Genomic DNA, 6,312 nt, shown 5'->3' on the forward strand with positions numbered 1-6,312 from the left:
GTGGCTTAGCTCGGCTATGCCAGGATATACGTGGCGAAAGCTAAGTCATAGCATGGTTAGCCTTGGTTAATCTTGCTTGCAAATCCAGGTTGGTGTGGTTGTCTAGCTATGTTGCGGCGTTTAGCCAGTCGTTCGGCACGCGATTCGTCTGTTTCCTGGGCGATTCGTTACCTCACGTTCCGATGTCGATTCCAGGCCTCCTCCTGTTTTGATCGAGTTGTCGCCGTCCATAGTGCCGCCTCAACTGTGGTTGCGGCGCACGCGTGCTCTCTTTCTCAATCCTCCGACACGTTATCAGGCATGCGACGCAGCTGGCGATGCGAGTGGAGGCGACTGCAACGACAGGAACCCGGTGTGACGTCATACCAAACGGCGGCAGGGAAACACCTATGGCTCGGTGCTACTAGTGGCGCATGCGCAGTAGTAACTAGGGGCCGAGAGAGAGAGAAATATCCGCGGCGAGGCGAGGGTTGTGACGTCATATGCCTCCTCGGAGCACCGGCATGGCGAAATCGCAAGTTCGCGGCCAGTAAAGCTTTCGCTTTAATATCCGCGGCGAGGCGCGCGTAGTGACGTCAGGTGCCTCCTCGGAGCACCGCCACGGCGAAATCGCGAATTCGCGGCCAGTAAAGCTTTCGCTTAAAAAAAAAAATGTCACTGCCTACGCGTCCGGCTTTTGCTGATTGCTTCCCCGTGAGTGCTGCGGAACCGACTGCCACAAATGGCTGAGGCGACCGCGTTCCCCAATCCCCCGACAGGCGCACGTGCTCGCTCGTAGAAAATGTAAGCGCTTTACCTCCCCTAGAAGAGCAGAAAAGAAGTGGGCGCTGGCTGTTGAGGGCATCTTATACGATCGTTTAGCAACGTCGGGCCAACGTGAAGCCGACGTCTCTGGCCAACCATAACTTTCGCGCTCAGCATAATGCAGCTCTATGCGTCCGGGCCGGCATCCGTGGCCGAGCGAGCGGCGACAAGGTCGGCAACATAGGTCGGCCTTTGCGCTTCCCAAACTCTCGATGCCGACATGATCGGCTCCCATACTGGCTATGGTCGGCACTCGGCCAATTTTGCTTGGGCAATCAGCTCTTCAGCAGCAATTCAAATGGGCAGTCAATTAGGATGACACTACAGAATACGCCCCCCCCCCCCCCCCCCCCCGCCGCGCGTCTGTGGTTCCCAGTGTGCGCTCCAAGTCAATCGCTGCGCACCGAGAATTAGCGTGCCCTGAAAGGCGAACAACGTCATCGGAGCCGTTGGCGCTTTCTGTCTTACTGGCCACAAACTGAATGTGCGGCGCTGTACATTGTGCCGTTACACTAGTACTCCTCAAAACTTCTGCGGCGGCGTGTCTGAGCACCAGTGTCTCCAGCAAGCCATTCACTCGACGAGCACCGCATCGCTGGGACGGAAAGGAGCGGCGTTGTGCTCAAAATCAGGTTTGTCCCGCGTTCTCCTCGTTTCGTGTCGGATAACATCAGCGGAAGCCAACGCGGGAGAGCGCGAATGCACATTGCTTGCGCATTTGCATGCGGGGCACTTTCCCTGACATAGGAAGAGGAGTGTCGCAGGTTTAGAAAACAGCGAAGCAAGCTTGAATACGGGGAGAGCGACCGCGGTGTAGCTCGGCACCAGCGGTGCGACGTGCGCCAGCGAGTCGGGAACGGCTTCGATTGCACAATTGCATTAGAGGACGGCACCGGAATATGCGATTAGGTTGCCCGTGCGTCGAGAGGAGGCAGCAGTTTGCTGCAAGCCGCGCCGGCTAGTTTCGGATTCTGCGTACTCTCGGTGGCTCGAGAGAGGTGTTGTTTTTAAACAGATTACCGCCGGGAAGAACGCATGGTGCAGCGGTGGCGTCGGCTTGGCGTGGCATCCACGATGTCCGCACGGCTCTCCAACCACCGAGAGCGATTACAGGCTTGGTGAAAGCACTAGCACATCGCGCTCAACAACCACGCGCTAGTCATATCCGCCTTAGTTACGATGCCGCTGGCTGCAGCGAAACAACAGAGTTCAGCGCCATCTATTTTGTGCATCAGCTGGTTCTTGCATCTGTGCACAACGGTGGCCCCACAAAACGTCGTGCGCAAGTTTCTCGGCCCGGTACACGTAGTGTCAGCCAAAGTGTAAAAAAAAAAAATGGCTGTGGCTTAGCTAAGGTTAAGCCCAGGATACGAAGCATACTAGCCTTTATTTTAACGCGACAGCGTTAAGGAGCTCGTGTCGCAGAAAAGCCGGTGTTACCGGCTTTTCTGTGACACCCGAGACGTTACTTCTGCGGACACCGGAGACGTTACGTTCTGCATTACCGGAGACGTTACCACTGAGCCACGAGTTCGATGCTTCAAAGCGGTACAAAAGCGCCTCTAGTGAACGCGGTGTTGCCTTAGAAACGAGCTGTTTCTATGCTCAGGCGTGCGTCGCTTGCTCAGGCGCACATTTCGTTGTCGCGCCGAACGCTGCGTTGCTCGACGCTCACCGCGTCCGATGCGGGGCGCGTAGTCGCTGCGCCGTAGCCCATTGTCGTACACCCCTTGGTGGGTCGACGGGAACGCGACACTCTTGAAGGCGAAGCTTAAAGGGAAGCTGAAACACTTTTCGAAAAAAATGAGTTCTCTGCGGCATTCTACAGTTTTGAGTCCCCTGAACACGAATATCTCGTTCAAAAAGGGCGGAAACAAGCGCAAGCGGCTGTTTTTTTCATGAAAACGCGCACCAGCGCCTCAGGGTATCGCGCGAACGCCGCTGTTGCCCGTGATTGGTCGGAGCCGCTGTGACGTCAGTGGCGGCAGTCGCCGGTCGGTGCCGCCGTTTGAGAGCGTAGCACGCTGTTCTGTTCTGGCTACATAGCTGAGTTGTAAGCATTATGGAACGTTCTCGCTGTCTCGGACAGCTTGTATTTTCGCCGTACATGTTCGAACCGACAGCCGATACGGAAAACGATGGCGGCAACGGCGGCAACGACGATGTTGAGTGTGCCAAAAGCGAGAGCGATGTGTACACCTTCTCGCGCGCTGGAAATCTTAGCTGTTACTTATGCTTTTTTTTTCATGTAGCTGCACGTTCCAATGACGGGAGAAAAAATGCGCTAAAGTGTCACTGGGAACTTGCTGCTGGAAGAATGCCGAAGCACTAACTTCTCATTAGATTGTAAACACGGGTACAATTCCGCGATGTCAAGCACCTTGCCGCTGCTTGTCTGAAGTCCCGTGATTTTCTGAGCGTTGATACACGATCGCGAACATAAGTGCCGCGTTTCATAGCGCGCACATGCAGTGCTGCGAGGTACAGTCATGGAAGTTGCTTATCATACACATCCAGATCGAGATGGTCAGGGGGATTATATGTGCAATATTCAGAATATGGTTCGATGACTTTGCGATTGTGGCTCGATCAAGAATCGGTATGCGCGCTCCATGCTAGTGTTGACATAAAGATATTAGGCAGTTTTAGCACCGCCGTGTGGTAAACGTGATAACTGGAACTGTACGTCGAATGTCACTAGGCAAGCCTATACTCCAATTTATACCTGAGGTGCAACACTGTGGAAGCTACGCACGAAGTCCGGTTACCAATATTTATTACTGCGCGCGTTTCCGTCTATGGTTCGCAGCGTGCCAGCGGCATTTGCTCGCGCGAGCATGCACGTGAAGCTGCCGCGACGGGCTGCAATTAAAGAATGCCGAAAAGAAAATTGATTTAAAAGAACGTGTTAGCAGCCGTATAAGTACACGGATTGTTTCTATGGGTAAATTCTTTTTTTTTCATTCAGAACTGAGCTTATATATGAAAAGTTTTCTCAAAAATCGGGTCAAGAAACACCGAACGTTTTCTAAGTGCGAACGCAGCCACTGCAAGAAGTATCTCAAGCCTCCACAGCGTTGCACCTGATGTATGAAACGGAGTATAGCAACGCTAGCAACAACGCGTTTCCGCATTTGTCGTAAGGCTATCCGGCTATCGCGGAAATGGTCCGAGCACAGCACAGCTGATTTCGTCGGCACGAACTTATCTCTCCTCACCGCACTGCGCTGCAAGCATCTTGTGCTTCGGGAACCTGTGAAACACCACATCGTCTCGCCCGCGTGTGTTCGCGCAGCCGATTGCTGCACAGAACGATGGCATGTTGGGCGCCCTTGGCTGTAGGCACTCACGCAGCACAGAAGGAAAGAACAGTTTACGAAAATCGCAAAACAAACGTGAGCGGCGGCGGCGGCGGCAAATCTCTCGTAGCGTCGTTCAGTAAAGCGCAGGACGGAAAGAGGCATTCCAGCGCATGCCAGCACGCCGGTCCGGCAGCTCGGTCCCCGCCAGTGACGTCACTCTTGCCGGTTCTCTCCTCTGGTAACCTCCTCACCCGGCGCTCTGGGAAGCGATGGGGGCGTGTCCGCGGGGGTGATTTAGAAAGCGATTTCCGCCCCTTATATTAACAAAACGAAGAAAAAAATTTCGGAACCGTAAATTATTAGGTCTGTTCTTCCCAATCCCAGCAATTCATGGAAATTGAAAACCGCTTCAGCTTCCCTTTAAGCGTCCGCTTTGCAGCTTTTATGACGTCATATGGTAGCTACGCGGCCGCGCGCGGCGCAGCAAGGAAGAGCGTGGTTGTGCGGCCAGTATGCTTCGCATAAAAATTCACCGACGATTACGATGCTCCCTAATGCGAAATTTGAGCACAGCTGTACACGTGTTTTCATTTCGCTATATCTTGGCTGGCGCGGACAATCTGTCTCGTGCAGCACGTTGCAAACGGAGTGAAATGGGGCGCGACTGCCTCGCTAATAGGGAGATCGCGACAGGCGGCGCGTGCGTGACGCGTGGGCACGATTCACAGCAGCCGCCACAGTCAGACCTCCGCTCATGCAGCGCTTTGTTGCCATACAGACGACGTGCGCTACTGTGGCGCCATCTCGTAGTCGTCGTCGCCGCAAAGCTCCTCTTTCGCGGCACTGCGCTTCTCACGCGTGAGAAGAAACGTCATGCCCATGACAATCTCACCGTCCTCCTCCACTTTACTCCTCGCACTCTCCTCGTTATCGCCGCCTTTCATCTTCCGCTGCGCGCCGCGTTCGTGTGTTCGGTTGCGAGGGGCTACGCCGACGCTCTCCGCAGGAACGGGGACTGCACTCTACGTGCACCTTAGGAGAGTTACACCAACAGCACATTGCCCATAGTTGTCTTCATTTAGGCCATTTTTGGCGCGTGATCAGTTAGCTCACGTAGTTTAATAATGCAAATAAGGAAATATTCGTTCAAAAATTAAATTCTCGGGTTTTATTAGCCGGAACCACGATATGATTATGAAGCAGGCGGTAGTGAATTACTCTGGATGAATTGTTACGTCCTGGACTTCCTTAAAGCGCATGTAAATGTGTAAATCACGACCGTTTTTTATTTCCGCCCAAATAAAATGGGGCTGTCGGGACCAGGATCGCACCCGCCATCTCAGCAGCGTGACGCCAGTCACTGAGCTACCCCGGCAGATAAAATATTAGTTTTCTACGACGAGAAGTGTTGAAGCCAGCGTTCAGAAACATGAAACGAAATTGTTTCCCGTGACGTTATGTCTTATGCGGTTCTTTTATTCGGCCTATTAAGAATGATAGGGATGATGTATGCATTTTATTGGCGCAAGGGCCAGATATTTATTTATTTATTTATTTATTTATTTATTTATTTATTCATTTATTTATTTATTTATCATACCCTCAAGGTACGGTTGTACATTGCAGAGGGGAGGGGCAATGTAAATACAGAGGCAAATCACAAAATAAGGAAGGTAGGCAAACATCATGGCAAAAAACATCGTATACAAAATAACAAGAATGGTAAACAGAAACTTGCAAGCGTGGCAAAAATACATGGCGTAACAAAAAAAGAAAGGAAAGAACATATCATATAAAAATACAAGCCATAACTTAAAGTTATGGCATAAAAGCAGTTATTATACAGAACAAGCAAACGCAACATTAATTTATAACATGAAACTTTGAAGTGTGCTCTTAAAGTTATTGGTGTCAGTTATGCTTGTAAGTAATGCGGGTAGGTTGTTCCAATCTTTGCTCGTTTGGGGAAGAAATGAATATGAAAAGCCGACGGTGTTGCAGTGCGGAATGTTTACCTTTTGGCGGTGGTCAATGCGAGATGAAATGTATGGTGGCAGTTGAACAAAGATAGAACGTAAATATGCGTTGTGGTAGTAGATTTTATGGAAAAGACATATGCGAGAGAGTTTGCTACGGGTTGATAACAGCGGGAGGTGTAGGAGAGCTTTCATGTTAGTGACACTCGCAGTTCTTTGGTAGTTGGGGA

Source organism: Dermacentor albipictus, chromosome 5 (genome assembly GCF_038994185.2).
Source record: "Dermacentor albipictus isolate Rhodes 1998 colony chromosome 5, USDA_Dalb.pri_finalv2, whole genome shotgun sequence".
NCBI classification, from domain to species: domain Eukaryota; kingdom Metazoa; phylum Arthropoda; class Arachnida; order Ixodida; family Ixodidae; genus Dermacentor; species Dermacentor albipictus.